Source organism: Muntiacus reevesi, chromosome 1 (genome assembly GCF_963930625.1).
Source record: "Muntiacus reevesi chromosome 1, mMunRee1.1, whole genome shotgun sequence".
Taxonomy (NCBI): Eukaryota; Metazoa; Chordata; class Mammalia; order Artiodactyla; family Cervidae; genus Muntiacus; species Muntiacus reevesi.
In genome coordinates, this window is record NC_089249.1 from 82,075,081 (window position 1) to 82,092,569 (window position 17,489).

At 42.0% G+C, this 17,489-nt stretch overlaps 2 non-coding genes and 1 pseudogene across 2 annotated transcripts; all 3 read left to right on the plus strand.

The window, feature by feature from the left end:
• The first annotated feature begins 1,593 nt into the window (after window positions 1–1,593).
• LOC136156614 (U6 spliceosomal RNA) lies at window positions 1,594–1,700 on the plus strand. Its single transcript, XR_010661108.1, has one exon. It is a non-coding gene; the product is annotated as a U6 spliceosomal RNA (small nuclear RNA).
• Window positions 1,701–11,603: 9,903 nt separating this feature from the next.
• On the plus strand, window positions 11,604–11,710 carry LOC136156713 (U6 spliceosomal RNA). Its single transcript, XR_010661199.1, has one exon. It is a non-coding gene; the product is annotated as a U6 spliceosomal RNA (small nuclear RNA).
• A 4,494-nt stretch (window positions 11,711–16,204) lies between these two features.
• LOC136162121 (ferritin light chain pseudogene) lies at window positions 16,205–16,731 on the plus strand (annotated as a pseudogene).
• Window positions 16,732–17,489: the final 758 nt, after the last annotated feature.

Sequence of the window (17,489 nt, forward strand, 5' to 3'; positions counted from 1 at the left end):
GGAAAGCATATCAGTAAGAATGAGTCATTCTCCTTTTGCCTGGAGGATCCAAGTCACCCTGAGATGGAGGAGCAGCACTGACTGTTTCAGCCCAGGTGCAGAACTTTAGATACGGGGTTTCTGGACACATCATTCCACATCAGTGTTGACTTCAGACTCCAGGCGGGTACTAACCTCTTTAGACAGATCCCGATTTCCTTTGAACCTCCAAGAACATGGCTTCATTTAAATCTCACCTAAGTTTCATCTTTGCCCCCAGTCCTGGAGCACACGTATCTTATCCTTTATTTCATGAAATGCCTCACATTTTCTTCAGTCTGTGATCTCCTTCACTGCCACAGGCCAATAAGGTCATGCTGGTGGTTGGCTGGTTGGGGCTAGAATAACTCTCTCAAAGAAAACTGGGGCCTTTGGTCCACCAAAGCAAAGAGGAGACCAAGAAGGAAGTCCAGTGGAATATGGGAAATAGGATCCAGACTTCCCTGGTGGTCTACTGGTTAAGAATCCACCTGCCAATACAAGGGGCACAGGTTCAATCCTTGGTCTGGGAAGATCCCACATGCTGCAAGGCAACTGGACCCGTGCACCACACTCTAGACCCCACGAGCCACAACTACTGAGCCCACACGCCCTCGAGCCTGTATTCTACAACAGAAGCCACTGCAATGAGAAGCCCATGCACCACAACTAGAGAAAGCCCCTTGCACAGCAACGAAGACCCATCACAGCTAAAAATAATCCATAAATTAAATAAATAAATGAAAACTTTAAAAAAAAGGATCCAAAAAAGTTCAGTAGGATTCAACGTAGAGAAGAAGTCAGGAGTTTGAATTCCCAGGATGAGCATGAAGGGAGATCAAAGAGGAAAGGGCAAGGAGGTCAGAGAGGCACCAGCAGGAGGCTCAAAGAAAGATGTCTGTGAGAAAGTGAGATTGATGGATGCTTTCAGATGAGATCCAGACAGCTAGAGAAGAGTTTGGGGTCAATTAGTAATAGCTAGACAACCAAAAGCACTTCAAGGCAAGAATCATAGTGACTCATCTATGAATATTATTTGCATAGTCAAAATAATGTAAATTCTGAATAGTCCTATAACCAAAATTGTTATATATAATTATATGGAGGAAATGGGGGAAGGAGAAGGTGGATGTAAAACAGCTGAGCCCTTTGTTCATTTTAGAAATCAGTGCCTAGGGCCTTCCCTGCTGGTCCAGTGGTTTGAGTCCGAGCTCCCAGTGGAGGGGGCCAGGGCTGATCCCTGGTCGGGGAACTAAGATCCCACATGCCTCTCAGTGTGGTTTAAAGAAAATATCAGTGCATAATGCTATTAAGTAAAAAATCAAGTAGTCACTGTATATTACTTAGATACATGAAAAGAGATAATTAATAAACTACCAGATACAAGATTTGAAAGTAGTTGCTTCTAGGTAGGGGGAAATGGGGAGAGTGGACCAGAATGTTTTGTTTACACCTGTTTATGAATATTAGAACTGTTTAACTTGAGGAATTCCCTGGTGGTCCAGTTGTTAGGACTCTGCACTTCCACTGCAGGGGGAATGGGTTCAACCCCTGGTCACAGAAATAAGATCCCTAGTGCTCGCTTCGGCAGCACATATACTAAAATTGGAACAATACAGAGAAGATTAGCATGGCCCCTGCGCAAGGATGACATGCAAATTCATGAAGCGTTCCATATTTTTAACCAGGACATGGAAGCAACCTAGATACCCATCAGCAGACGAATGGATAAGAAAACTATGGTACATATACACAATGGAATATTACTCAGCCATTAAAAAGAATACATTTGAATCAGTTCTAATGAGATGGATGAAACTGGAGCCCATTTTACAGAGTGAAGTAATCCAGAAAGATAAACACCAATACAGTATACTAACGCATATATATGGAATTTAGAAAGATGGTAATGATAACCCTATATGCAAGACAGAAAAAGAGACACAGATGTATAAAACAGACTTTTGGACTCTATGGGAGAAGACGAGGGTGGGATGATCTGAGAGAACAGCATCAAAACATGTATATTATCAAGTGTGAAACAGATCGCCAGTCCAGGTTGGATGCATGAGACAAGTGCTCGGGGCTGGGGCACTAGGATGACCCAGAGGGATGGGATGGGGAGGGAGGTGGGAGGGGGGTTCAGGATGGGGAACCCATGTAAATCCATGGCTGATTCATGTCAATGTATGGCAAAAACCACTACAATATTGTAAAGTAATTGGCCTCCAAATAATAAAAATAAATGAAAAAAAAAGAAAGAAAGAAGATCCCCAAAACCATATGTTACCCCACACACAAAAATTCAGTAAATAAAAATTCATACCCATTTATATTTTGATTTCAAGAGACATACCTAAAACATAAGAAATAGCTTAAAAGTTAAAGAACAGAAAATATATATGTGCCAAGCAAATACTAAACAAACAAATAAAACAGCTGATGTAGGCATGTTACTACTAGATAAAATAAAATTTATGACTAGGAGCATGAATTGGAGATAAAGAGAGCTGTCACATTGATATGTTTTAATGCACCAAGAAGACATGATTATAAACTTGTTTCTTAATAACACAGCTCCAAATATATAAACTGTCAGAACTCCCAGGAAAAATTGATAACTACAATTGTGGGAAATGTTAACATATTTCCCTCAGTTGATTGATGGATCAAGAAAAATGTGTTTTGGACTTCCTGGAGGTCCAGTGGTTGGGAGTCCGCCTGCCAGTGCAGGGGACATGGGTTGCATCCCTGCTCTGGGAGGATTCCACATGCTTTGGGACAACTGAGCCCATGAGCCAAAACTATTGAAGCTTGCACTCTAGAACCAGAGAGTGGCAACTGCCGAGCCTGTGCACCCTCAAGCCTGTGCTCTGTAAGAGAAGCCACAGCAATGAGAAGCCCAAGCACCACAGCTAGAGAGAAGCCTCCACTCAGCACAACTAGAGAAAGCCCACGTGCAGCCACAAAGATCCAGCACAGCCAAAAACAGATAAAGTTTTCAGTAAAAAGAAAAAATATGTTTCAGTAAAAATATAGGAGATTTGAAGAACATAATTGAAGGTTTGACCTATTATCTAAAACCCTGCAGCCAATAATTGGGGGCACATATTTTTTTTGCATACATATATAACATTTTAAAAAGATTTGTTGAGGTATAATTGACATACAATAAGCTGCACATATTTAAAATATACAATATAGGGGGACTTTCCTGGTGGTCCAGTGGCTAAGACTCTGAGCTCCCAATGCAGTGGGTCTGGGTTCAATTCCTGGTCGGGGAACTAGATCCCACATGCCACAACTAAAAAGCCTGCATGCCACAACTAAGACCTGGCACGTGCAAGTATATAAATAAAAATAAATATTTAAAATTTTAAAATGTGTACATTGAAAACCAAGTGGTGCTAGTGGTAAAGAATCCACCTGCCAATGCAGAAAACATGAGACATGGATTCAACCCCTGGGTCAGGTAGATCCCCTGGGGGAGGGCATGACAACCCACTACTCCACTATTTTTTCCTAGAGAATCTCTCAGATGGAGGAGTCTGGCAGGGTACAGTCCATAAGGTTGCAAAGAGTTGGACACAACTGAAATGACTTAGCATGCACACACATATGAACACGCCTCCATTAAAAAGGAAATAATACTGTGCTTAGGAAAGCACCTCTTTACTTCAGGCACACACAAAATCACAAATATAAAAGTTGACTGAGAGTCTTATTAAATGGAGCCTGCTGGATTGAAAGCGTCAACTACTTCTCTACCCTCCAACTGGAAGAAGTTCAGAATGGTAGCTGCTAAATAGTCATCCTACCAAGATCTAACACAGATTCCAACCCTTTCTCAAGCACCCTCTGCTTGGTTCAGTTCAGTCACTCAGTCGTGTCCAACTCTGCAACCCCATGGACTGCAGCACACCAGGCTTCCCTGTACATCACCAACTCCAGGAGTTTGCTCAAACTCAGGTCCATCGAGTCGGTGATGACATCCAACCATCTCAGCTTCTGCCGTCCCCTTCTCCTCCTGCCTTCAGTCTTTCCCAGAATCAGGGACTTTTCCAATGAGTGGGCTCTTTGCATCAGGTGGCCAAAGGATTGGAGCTTCAGCTTCAGCACCAGTCCTTCCAATGAATATTCAGGACTGATTGCCTTTAGGATGGACTGGTTGGATCTCCACACAGTCCAAGGGACTCTCAAGAGTCTTCTCCAACACCACAGTTCAAAAGCATTAGTTCTTTGGCACTCAGCTTTCTTTATGGTCCAACTCTCACATCCATACATGACTACTGGAAAAACCATAGCTTTGACTAGACCTTTGTCAGAAAAGCAATGTCTCAATTTTTAATATGCAGTCTAAAAAAAAAAAAATATATATATATATATATATATATATATATGCTGTCTAGGTTTGTCATAGCTTTTCTTCAAAGGAGCAAGTATCTTTTAATTTCATGGCTGCACTCACCATCTGTAGTGATTTTGGAGCCCAAGAAAATAAAGTCTCTCACTGTTTCCATTGTTTCCCCATCTATTTGCCATGAAGTGATGGGACCAGAAGCCATGATCTTAGTTTTCTGAATGTTGAGTTTTAAGACAACTTTTTCACTCTCCTCTTTCACTTTCATCAAGAGGCTTTTTAGTTCTTCTTTGCTTTCTGCCATACGGGTGGTGTCATCTGCATATCTGAGGTTATTGATATTACTCCAAGAAATCTTGATTCCAGATTGTGCTTCATCCAGCACAATTTTCATGGTGCACTCTGCATAGAAGTTAAATAATCAGGGTGACAATATGCAGCCTGATGTACTCCTTTCCTGATTTGAGACCAGTCTGTTGTTTCATGTCCTGTTCTAACTGCTGCTGCTTGTCCTGCATACAGATTTCTCAGGAGGCAGGTCAGGTGGTCTGGTATTCCCATCTCTTTAAGAAATTTCCACAGTTTGTTGTGATCCACACAGTCAAAGGTTTTGGCATAATCAATAAAGCAGAACTAGATGTTTTTCTGGAACTCTCTTTTCTTGCTTTTTCGATGATCCAGCAGATGTTGGCAATTTGATCTCTGATTCCTCTGCCTTTTCTAAATCCATCTTGAACATCTGGAAGTTCGTGGTTCACAAACTGTTGAAGCCTGGCTTGGAGAATTTTGAGCATTGCTTCGATAGTGTGTGAGATGATTGCAACTGTGCGTAGTTTGAACATTCTTTGGCACTGCCTTTCTTTGGGATTGGAATGAAAACTAACCTTTTCCAGTCCTATGGCCATTACTGAGTTTTCCAAATTCACTGGCATACTGAGTACAGCATTTTCACAGCATCATCTTTTAGGACTTGAAATAACTCAACTGGAATTCCATCACCTCCACTAGCTTTGTTCATAATGATGCTTCCTGAGGTCCACTTCACATTTCAGGAAGTCTGGTTCTGGGTGAGTAATCACACCATCATGGTTATCTGGGTCATGAAGATCTTTTTTGTATAATTCTTCTGTGTATTCTTGCCACCTCTTTTTAATATCTTCTGCTTCTGTTAGGTCCATACCATTTCTGTCCTTTATTGTGCCCATCTTTACATGAAAAGTTCCCTTGGTATCTAATTTTCTTGAAGAGATTTCTAGTTTCTCCCATTGTATTGTTTTCCTCTATATCTTTGCATTGATCACTGTTAAGAGGTGCAAAACTCCCAGCAAAGACCAGATTAGCAGTGTTATTTTCTCCTTCAAACCTTGAAGAATAATTAGGGAGGATAGTCAGAGCACAGAAACCAACATGCAACATGTGATCTTTAAGGTTTAATATGCTACGTAAGATCTTTGGTTTCCCCAGTGGCTCAGCAGCAAAGAATCTGCCTGCAGTGGAGGAGATGCAGGAGACTCAGGTTCAGTCCCTGGGTTGGGAAGATCCCCTGGAGGAGGGCCTGCAATCTACTCCAGTATTCTTCCCTGGAGAATCTCATAGAGAGAGGAGCTTGGCAGGTCACAGTCCATAGGGTTGCAAACAGTCAGACACAGCTGAAGTGAGAACGCATGCATGCACTCACTTAAGATCTTTGGCCATAGTAACTCATGCTTAAGAATAGACTGGAAGCCTACTATTTATTTCAGGAAACTACACTAATTAAAACAAACAAAACCCACATCTGGCTTACAGCAGCTATGTCTGTTGGCAAAAACATCCTGAATCTCTTACACAGAAGAGGCTCCCTCTAGAGGTGACTGCCGAAGGTGTGTAGCCCTTAAGGAGAGTATTACCCACAGAGCCCACTTCAGATGGGCCATGAGAGATGGAGGACAAGAAACAACTTCCCTGGAGTCCAGTGGCTAAGACTCTGCACTCCCAATCCTGGGGGCCTGGGTTTGATCCCTAATCAGGAAACTAGACCCCACATGTCGCAACTAAGAGTTCACATGCAAAAGACAGCCCTCAGATTGGGAGAAAATAATAGCAAATGAGGAAACAGACAAATGATTAATCTCAAAAATATACAAGCAACTCCTGAAGCTCAATTCCAGAAAAATAAACGACCCAATCAAAAAATGGGCCAAAGAACTAAACAGACATTTCTCCAAAGAAGACATACAGATGGCTAACAAACACATGAAAAGATGCTCCACATCGCTCATTATCAGAGAAATGCAAATCAAAACCACAATGAGGTACCATTACACGCCAGTCAGGATGGCTGCTATCCAAAAGTCTACAAGCAATAAATGCTGGAGAGGGTGTGGAGAAAAGGGAACCCTCTTACACTGTTGGTGGGAATGCAAACTAGTACAGCCACTTATGGAAAACAGTGTGGAGATTTCTTAAAAAACTGGAAATAGAACTGCCATATGACCCAGCAATACCACTTCTGGGCATACACACTGAGGAATCCAGATCTGAAAGAGACACGTGCACCCCAATGTTCATCGCAGCACTGTTTATAATAGCCAGGACATGGAAGCAACCTAGATGCCCATCAGCAGATGAATGGATAAGGAAGCTGTGGTACATATACACCATGGAATATTACTCAGCCGTTAAAAAGAATTCATTTGAATCAGTTCTAATGAGATGGATGAAACTGGAGCCCATTATACAGAGTGAAGTAAGCCAGAAAGATAAAGAACATTACAGTATACTAACAGATATATACGGAATTTAGAAAGATGGTAACGATGGCCCTATATGCAGGGCAGAAGAAGAGACGCAGAAGTACAGAACAGACTTTTGAACTCTGTGGGAGAAGGTGAGGGTGGGATGTTTCGAAAGAACAGCATGTATATTATCTGTGGTGAAAGAGACCACCAGCCCAGGTGGGAGGCATGAGTCAAGTGCCCGGGCCTGTTGGGCTGGGAAGATCCAGAGGAATCGGGTGGAGAGGGAGGTGGGATGGGAGACCGGGATGGGGAATTCGTGTAACTCTATGGCTGATTCACATCAATGTATGACAAAACCCACTGAAAAATAAAAAATATATATAATAATTAAAAAAAAAAAAAAAAAGAGTTCACATGCCACAACTAAAGATCCTGCATGCTGTAACGAAGATCAAAGATCCCACATGCTGAAACTAAGAAATAAATAAATACAAATAAACATGAAAAAAATCCGTGGGTCACAAAGAGTCGGACACAACTGAGCAACTATTACTTAGGCTCCTCTGGTTGGCTCAGTGGTAAAGAATTCGAGGGCCAATGCAGGAGACGTAGGAGACGCAGGTTTATTCCCTGGTCTGGGAAGATCCCCTGGAGAATGAAATGGCAACCCATCCCAGTATTCTTGTCTGGGAAATTCCATGGAGAGAGGAGCCTGGTGGGCTACCATCCATAGGGTCACAAAGAGTTGGATATGATTGAGCACGCACACAAGTATGAAAAAAAAATAAAAAGCAACCTCCATGAGGACACAGCAAGGGATCATGGGAAACAATGAGGATTTTCCCAAGGGGGTAGAACTTGGGAAAGCCAAACACACCAAGCAAGGAACTTACTCCTGTGTTGGGGCAGGTGGTCCTTATCCCCCAGATCCAATACATAGTGTTGTTCTGGTTATCTATTGCCACCCCAAAATTTAGTGGCTCAGAATAACACTTATTTGTTATCCCCAGAGTTCCCATGGCTCCTAAGGGCTTGGCTGGGCACTCCAAGTATCTTACATGATTACAGTCACACAGCTGCATCTGGAGCAGCTCTGGGCTAACTGGGCATCTCGCTTTCTTCATATACTCTTGGGGCTTCTCAATGGCTCTCTGTGTAGGCAAATGTGGGCCTCCTCACAAGATGGTGGAGATGGTGGCCCTAGGGCAGTTGGAGTGCTAACTAGGCGGTCCCAGCATAAGTGTCTCAGCAAACAAGGCAGCAGCCGCCTTGCCTTTCAGGGCCCAGCCTCAGAGGCTATAGGGCATTACTTCTGCTTTGCTCTACGGGCCAAGAAGACACTAGCACATCCCGGTTCAAGGGATGAGAACATATACAATCCATCAAGAGACCAGTGACAAGTGACTTCTGAATGCTTTCCTTTTCTGAATGAGAGTTTTGCTTGTGGAGGATTTTCCCACCATTGTATATCAGCTGTGCTGGGGACTGAAAACTTGTCTTTGGTTTACAGCTTGCTGGACCACAAACAGCCACATGAGGAACTTAACAGATTCTGAGTAGCTAAAGGGATGTACTGCCACAAGTTTGGTTGTTACCTATCTAAACTCCATTCTCTGCTTCTCCCTCAGTAAAACAATTCTTATATTTCCCACATTTCCTTGCAGCTAAGAGTGGTCATGTGACAAAATTCTGGCCAACGAGATGTCAGTCAAAGTTGTTGGATGAGATATCCAAGAAGGTTATTTTGTTTGTTTTTGCTGCATCACACAGCATGTGGGATCCTAGTTCCCTGACCAGGGATTGAAGCTGTGCCTCCTGCATTGCAAACTCAGAGTCTTAACTGCTAGACTGCCAGGGAAGTCCCAAGAAGGTTTTTTAAAAGGGGGCAAAAAAGCTGATATGGATCCTTTCCCACCCTTTGCCATTTCCTCTTGATTTCTGACTGGAATGCAGGATATGACAACTGGAGCTCCATTCAGTCACCTTAGACCGCAAGTCTTAAGAATGAAAACCACAGGCTGAGAATGGTGGTACAAAAAGATAGAAGGACTGTGGGCTCTGCTGACAGTGGAACTACTATGAACCCTCTATCTATGGACATTTTTTACACAAAAGAAAAGTAAAATTTCAATCTTATTTCTGGTCTCCATTATTAGCTGCTATATGCAGTTCCTACATTAGACAGAATGTCTTCCTCACTCGATTATCTAAGCAGGGACTCTTGGTTTCACTCTTGTTTTTATTCCATGAAACTTACATAGAATCTGGCAATAAATACTGATTGAAGGAATGCCTACGAGTTTAAGTTCTAACTGATTTATTTAACTGTCTGGGTTTGATAAGATACAAAGAAATCCCCCCCCACCCCCCCACTCATCCCATCCTGCCATCAGCTGCTGTCTTCAACTGTGCTCTGTCAGCAAACTTCCCCATCCTTGGAACACATTTCTCAAGTACACCCCATGGTTTTCTTGTTATTTTCATAGAATACAAGTCTCGAACAGTCCATTGTTTAAAATTTCAATCTTATATTCAATTTCTAGCTCACTCCCCACCCCCCAACTCAAGTTGAACTCACAGCCCAGAGATCTGAAACAGCTAAGTGGGGAGATGGGTACCTTTATCTTCATTCTTCTTTCACCCTCCCTCCACTTCCTGCCTCTGACTTCTCCAGGCTTGGAATAGTGGGAGAAAGAAAAAGGGCAGTTTTATATGACCAGGTCTGTTAGAAGTGCTGGCTTTCTCTTGGAGGGTGATATTTGAGGAGACTCATAGGCCCTCCACACTGCACACCCCTTGGTATCACAGTGCATCTCCAACTGATGTCCTGCAGAGCATCCTGAGCTTCTAGCACAATGTTCCTTGCCATTAGAGTCTTCTTGCCCTGCAGGGACCTCTCTTGGACAGAGCCCCATCTATGGTTAAAACCCAGGTACTCTCCATGATGTCCTCCTGGCCCATGAGAAACTTCCACATCCTTATCATGCCAGGTGCTAGAAGTACAGGCTACTCTCAAGCACTGCCATTCCTGGTCTGGGCTCCAGTCATTCTCCAATATGCCTTGTTCACCAAACCATCAACAGATACTTATCCCTATGTTCATATGTGTCTCCCAAATGCCAGTAAACTCACGTCAAGTTTTTCCAAAACTCTCTGACAAGGGGCCCGGCTTTGATCCCTCTTTGGAGAACAGATCCTACCTGCCACAACTAAAGATCCAGTATGCAGCGACTAAAAAAGACCCTGCATGCCTCAACGAGGATGGAAGATCCCGAGTGCCCCAACTAAAACTCAGCACAGCCAAATTAATTAGTTTAAAAAAAAAAACCTCTCTCACAGTGCTCTGCTTGTGCTCTGTTGCTGCACTGGGATAATAATTCTACTACCCAAGAATCATCCAGTCAAGGAGTGATTTTCCTGCAGGCACCCCAGTACTCTCCTAACTCGGCCTGTAGCCTCTGCTCACCTTCCTAAGGACGAAGCAGGGGAGACAACAAAGCTCTATAGAGCAGACCAACAACTCTATCTACACAACCCTTCATTCCTTGTCAAGAGCCTCATTTATAGAGGCTGAAGATGACGATAAGGGACCATGATTGTCAGAGGAGTTGTTCTCTTTTGTCTGTCCAGTCAAGTCTTTCTCTACCATGTGGGGAACCTACATGCTCTTCCTTCCCTGAGGACTCAGTTCAAACTCTCAGACAACAAGAAAAATCTCTCTGAACATCCTGTTACACATGCACTACCACTTTTAATTTTTACAGCTATCTCATGAGTTAGAGAAACAAAGTAATTAAGGCTTAAGGAAGTAGGAACTCCTGGTTAAATGTGGTGGATTGAGCACACCCATTTATCTCTGCTCCATCCAGAAATCACATCAAAAGGAGAGTATGGAAATTAAAAAGCATAAAAACTCAAGGAGAAGACTAGAGACAATGAGAGACGTAATTTTGAAAATTGGATTGTCTCATGTGTAAGGTTTTAAATCCTTAAGTTTGAATATTTTCCATTCTATTCATGAGGTAGAGAAAGGAAAACCAAAAAGGCATGAAATAATTGGAGTCTTAGAACTTGTAAAGACTTTAAAAATTGAAACTGTTTAGTCTTCTGGCAGTAGAGGGAAGAGGACTGAAAATTTCTTTTGGGGATGATGACTGACACAGGGAAAAACCTTAACAGGAACTAGAAGACTGATCCCTCCCTCACCCACCCCACAGTTATTCACCCCCAGCTGACCACCTCTGGCCCCTGCATTGGGCTTCTAATCAACAATTTTGGACCTCATGCCTAAATTGGAGCAGACAGCCCAAGTTCACAAGCCTCACACATAAAAGACAGAAGCCAAAAGAAAAGGAACCTGGAGTGTAACATATAATGAGGGGACCAGAAGAAAATGTCCTCAAAACTGCAATTAATATCATCAGAAATCAACAGAAAACAGTGCACCCATGACAAAAGAATGGATGCTATTATTAAAAGGAACATTCAGAAAATAATAAAGACTTGTGCTGGCTTCTACAGCACATATACTAAAGTTGGAACAATACAGAGAAGATTAGCACGGCCCTTGCACAAGGATGACATGCAAATTCATGAAGCGTTTCATGCTCTCTGTATAACTGATTTACTGTGCTATACGCCTGAAACTAACACAATATAATAAATCAGTTATACTTTAATACACTTTTTTAAAAAAGAAAATAAGACTTCCTGGAAATTAAAAATATGAAGCGGCCAGTTAAAAATAAATACATATTTAAAAAAATACATACATACATACATACATATTTAACCTCCCCCCCCCAAAAAAAAATGAAGTGTGGGACTTCCCTGCTGGTCTAATGGGTCCACCCTGCAGGGGGTGCCATTGGAGCCCTGGTCGGGGAACTAAAATCCCACAAGCCATGGGGTATGGCCAAAAACAAAAGAAAAAAAAAATATATATATATGTATAAGTGGAAGTTTGTAATTTAATAAAAAGAATTCTGAGACAAAGTTGAAGCTTTCCTGGTGGTTCAGTGGTAAAGAATCTGCCTGCTACTGCAGGATATGTGGGTTCAATACCTGGGTTGGGAAGATTCCCTGCAGAAGGAAATGGCAACCCACTCTAGTATTCTTGCCTGGGAAATCCCATAGACAGAGGAGTCTAGTGGGCTACAGTTCACGGGGTCGCAAAGAGCCAGACTCGACTTAGCAACTAAACAACAAAGACAAAGTTGAAGAAATATCCTAGAGGATAGAATAAAAATACAAAGAAATAGAAAATATAGATATAAGAAAATTAGAAATTCAGTCTAGGACACAGAGTATCTGGTTTTAGAAAGTGAGAAGAAATAAAATAGTCAGTAGGAAAATTATTAAAGAAACAATTCAATACCAATTTCCTACTAAGGACATGAGTTTATAACTTGAAAGGGCCCATGAAATTACCAGGACATTAAATTTAAAAAACAAGGAAACAAACAAAAATTTTTAAAAATCAAACACCCAAGGGTTTTTCATCATCAAATTTCAGAGTAAATATTAAAAGCAACTTGTAAAGTCATCCAGAGAGAAAAATCAGGCTGCATACAGAAGATACTCAGTAGCATACTCAGAATGGCACTGGATTTAATAATATTCGTAAAAACTAGAAAACAATGGGGCAATGCCTTCAAAATCCTAAAAACAGTATTTTTAATCTAAAATTCTATACTCTGCCAAGATATTTTCAGGCATGCAAAGACAGGAAATTTGTTTTCTGGGCTCCCTTCCTCAGGAAGCTTGTGGATGAAGAATTCCACTAACAGAGCATGAGACCAGGGAAAATCAGAACGTGGTATCCAGGAAACAGAGGATCCACAGAGAAGACAAACAAAGGGATTCCCTGGATGAAGGTGTAGGGAAGAACCACGACAGTCTTGCTGCAGGCCTCATGCAACCAGCCAGATTAGAACAGAAGGCCATCACACAAGGTCATCAGGCTACCTGCTTTGACCAATTTGAGGTTTACACTTCTAGAAGAGGGAATGAAAATAAAACAAAGAAACAAAAAAGCCCAAGGCAGTTATAAATTCTGGGAAAAACAAAAATATGCATAAAAGGCAGGTTTAATAGAGGCTTAATAGTGAACAAATTTCCCTGATGGCTCAGTGGCAAAGAATCTGCCTACTAATGCAGGAGACACAGGTTTGATCCCTGGGTTGGGAAGATTCCCTGCAGAAGGAAATGGCAACCCACTCCAGTATTTTGCCTGGGAAATACCATGGACAGAGGAGCCTGGTGGGGTTGCAAAAGAATTGGACAACTTAACAACTAATCAACAACCAAAACAAACCTTACAAAATCATAACTATATAAATAATAAATACCAACTTATCCAAAAATTATTGTCTATTATTAGAAGAGGAGATGAGTGTTACATATGGAGTAAAGAGCTAAATCCTAATCTTCTATTTTAAAAAGTATACTAAGTGAACTGATTTTATTTTATTACCAAAATTTATGATAAAAAGTTTAAAGTGACATTTCCTAAAAGCAGTAGGTTTGAGAGGTTTATTTTGTTCTGATGAGCTATGGGTTTAGTTTTTTTTTTTTTCTCTCTCTCTCAAAAGATGCAGCAAATTTCTACATCTGTTATAGCATTTCATGGAGGTCTTTCTCTATGTACATTAAAAGCATTTAAAAGCTGCAGTCTTTACAACCCTATGGACTGTAGCCCACCAGGCTTCTCTGTCCATGGGATTCTCCAGGCAAGAATACTGATGTGGGTTGCTATGCCCTCCTCCAGGGGATTTTCCCAACCCAGGGATCAAACCTGCGCCTCTTATGTCTCCTGCATTGGCAGGCGGATTCTTTACCACTAGAGCCACTTGGGAAGCCCTAAAAGCATCTATTAAAAGTGTAAAAAAAGAAGTGTATAGAGAATTCCTTGGCAATCCAGTGGTTAGGACTCCACCCTTTCACTGCCAAAGGTCCCCGTTCAATCTCTGGTTGGGGAACTAAGATCCTGAAGGCTGTGCAGCCAAAAACAAAGAGGAAGAATTGTATAAATTATCCATTCCTCTCTCACATAATATGAAAATAGTGTTAACAACTTAAGTCAATTTTACCTGAGAAGGTGATTAAAAATGCAGATTAATTACCCTACCTATGATGTACTGAACGAGTATGTCTCTGAGAACTAGAAGTGATATTTGACTGAGCCCCCAGTGATTGTGAGGTGTCCTAACGGAATCTACTGGAAAGATGCATCTTGGGTTACTCTAATGTACTTTCACATTATAATAATATGTGTGTGTTATCACTTATTCATGTCCAACTCTGCAACCCCATGGACTGTAGCCCACCAGGCTTCCCTGTCCATGGAATTTTCCAGGCAAGAATACTGGAGTGGGTTACCATTTCCTTCTCTGGGGGATCTTCCTGACCCAGGGATCAAACCTGGGTCTCCTTCCTTAGCAGGCAGATTCTCTACAGTCTGAGCCACCAGGGAAGCCCTAACACACAATGTGCTGTCACATTATAATAATTTATTTTGTATCAAATTTGTCCTCTTACGATAGGAAAATATTTTTCTCGTTGCTCTGAGGTACATAAAGTGTTGTTGATTCAACAGTACCTCATTCTGTTGTTTCATCATTATAGTCTTAGTTCATTTGAAATATTGCTCTGATTTCTCTATCTTATCAGATAAGGCCCTTGTGCTTGATTCATATTTTATCTCCATCCTCTTCTCAGGAAGATCAATAAAAGAATATCTCACAAGTATTTGTCAAAATATGACATTGCCTTATAAAATAAAATCTGAAGAAAAATATACTTTATTAAACTATATGACTTCACTCTGTATGATACTCTCTGGGTCCATCCATGTCTCCACAAATGACCCAATGTCATCCCTTTTTATGACTGAGTAATAGTCCATTGTGTTTATGTACCACATCTTCTTTACCCCATTTTCTAGTGATGAACATTTAGGTTGTTTCTATATCCTGGCTATTGTAAATAGTGTTGCATTGAATATTGGGGTACATATATCTTTTCAAATTATGTTTGGTTTTTTTCTGGGTACATGCTTAGGAGTGGGATTACTGGGTCATATGTTCTTTTTAGTTTTTTAAGGAACCTCCATACTGTTCTCCATAGTGGCTGCATCAATATATATTCCCACCAACAGTGTAGGAGGGCTCCCTTTTCTCCACACCCTCTCCAGCATTTATTCTTTGTAAATTTCTTGTTGAGGGCCATTTTGAGGAGAGATAGCCATGAGAAATATCAATAACCTTAGATATGCAGATGATACCGCTCTAATGGCAGAAAATGAAGAGAAACTAAAGAGCCTGATGAAAGTGAAAGAGGAGAGTGAAAAAGCTGGCTTGAAACTCAGCTTGGAAAAAATTAAGATCACGGCTTCTGGTTCCATCACTTCTGGCAAATAGAAGGGGAATAAGTGGAAGAAGTGACAGCTTTCTTTTCTTGGGCTTCAAAATCACTGCAGACAGTGACTGCAGCCATGAAATTCAAAGATGCTTGCTCCTTGGAAGAAAAGCTATGACCAACCTAGACAGCATGTTTAAAAAGCAGAGACATCATTTTTCCGACAAAGGTCCATATAATCAAAGATATGGTTTTTCCAGTAGTCATGTATGGATGTGAGAGTTGGACCATAAAGAAGGTTGAGTGCCAAAGAATTTGGTGCTTTCAAATTGTGGTGCTGGAGAAGACTCTTGAGAGTCCCTTGGACTGCAAGGAGATCAAACCAATCCAGTCCTAAAGGAAATCAGTCCTGAATATTCATTAGGACTGATGCTAAAGCTGAAGCTCTAATACTTTGGCCACCAGATGGGAAGAGCTGACTCATTGGAAAAAAAACCTCTAATGCTGGAAAAGATTGAAGGCCTTAAAAGGAGAAGGGGGCAAAGTGCACTTGGCGGTCCCATGGATCTGTCTCTTGCTTCAACAGAGCTTGAAAGGAGCAGACTCAAGGACACCCCCTTACTCCAGCCTGCAACCACCCTCCAACTTTTTTTTCCAGTTGCAGCCTTTGGAATCAGCCACTCAGCTGCCCGTGATCACCAGGACTAGCCACCATTTTTTGAGCTTCACTCCTTATTACCGATCAACCATGAACTCCCAGATTTGTCAGAATTATTCCACCAAGGTGGAGGCCGCTGTCATCACCTGGTCAACATGTATCTGTGGGCTTCCTATACCTATCTCTCTCTGGGCTTCTGTTTTGACCACCGACATTGTGGCTCTGGAGGGTATGGACCAATTCTTCTGCAAATTGGCCTAGGAGAAGCATGAGGACATGGAAAGTCTCTTGAAAATGCAAAACCAGTGCAGCGGCCGCCCCCTCTTTCTGGATGTGCAGAAATCATCTGAAGATGAGTGGGGTAAAACCCAGGATGCTATGAAAGCTGCCTTCCTCATAGAGAAGAACCTGAACCAGACCATATTGGATCTGCGTGGCCTGGGTTCTACTCATGCAGACTCCCACCTCTGTGCCTTCCTGGAAAACCACTTCCTAGATGAGGAGGTGAAAATCACCAAGAAGATGGTGACCACCTGAGCAACCTCTGCAGGCTGGCTGGTCCCCAGACTGGGTTGGGTGAATATCTCTTTGAAAGGCTCACCTTCAACCATGACTAGGAGCCTTTGAAGCCCAGCAGCATTTGAGGAGCCCCCCTAACATCAGGCTACAGTCTATGGGGCTGCAAAGAGTCAGACATGACTGAGCACACACACACACCTCACATCAGGGCTTCTGTCTGAAGTCTTCTTTCTGCAGCCTCTAGGCACCTTGGACCAAATGGAAAGAATAAAGGTTTTTACAGCATCGACAAATAAATAAAAGGAGAAGGGGTGGTGTGGAATGAGATGGTTAGATAGCATCACCAACTCAGTGGACATGAATTTGAGCAAACTCTGGAAGATAGTGGAGGACAGAGGAGCCTGGCCTACTGCAGCACACGGGGTTGCAATGAGTCAGACACAACTTAGCTGTGGAGCCCTATACCAAGGTCACAGATGTGGAGCCCTATATCCAAGTCACAGGACAAAAATCTCTAGAACTGACCAAGCCCCATTGGTACTGTTGCCATGAGCCTCCAGATCTAAACTGGCCAGTTCTTTGACTCCATATTATGTAAAATACCACCCTACTATCCACCCTATAGCATCCTAACCAATCACCTAATGCCACCCTTCAAGTAGGAATTTTCTGTTTTGAGGCTGTAAAAAACAGCTGCAAGCCTGTGAAAGTGTTCAGCTCTCCCTTGAGCCAGCCCACTGTTCTAACAGCACCTCCCACTCAAACTTTATTCTCCTCTCATTCTGCCTCATGAAACTGGAAATTCTTTTCCAACCTGCACACAGACCACAACAGTAGTGTCTGAACAACAAAAACA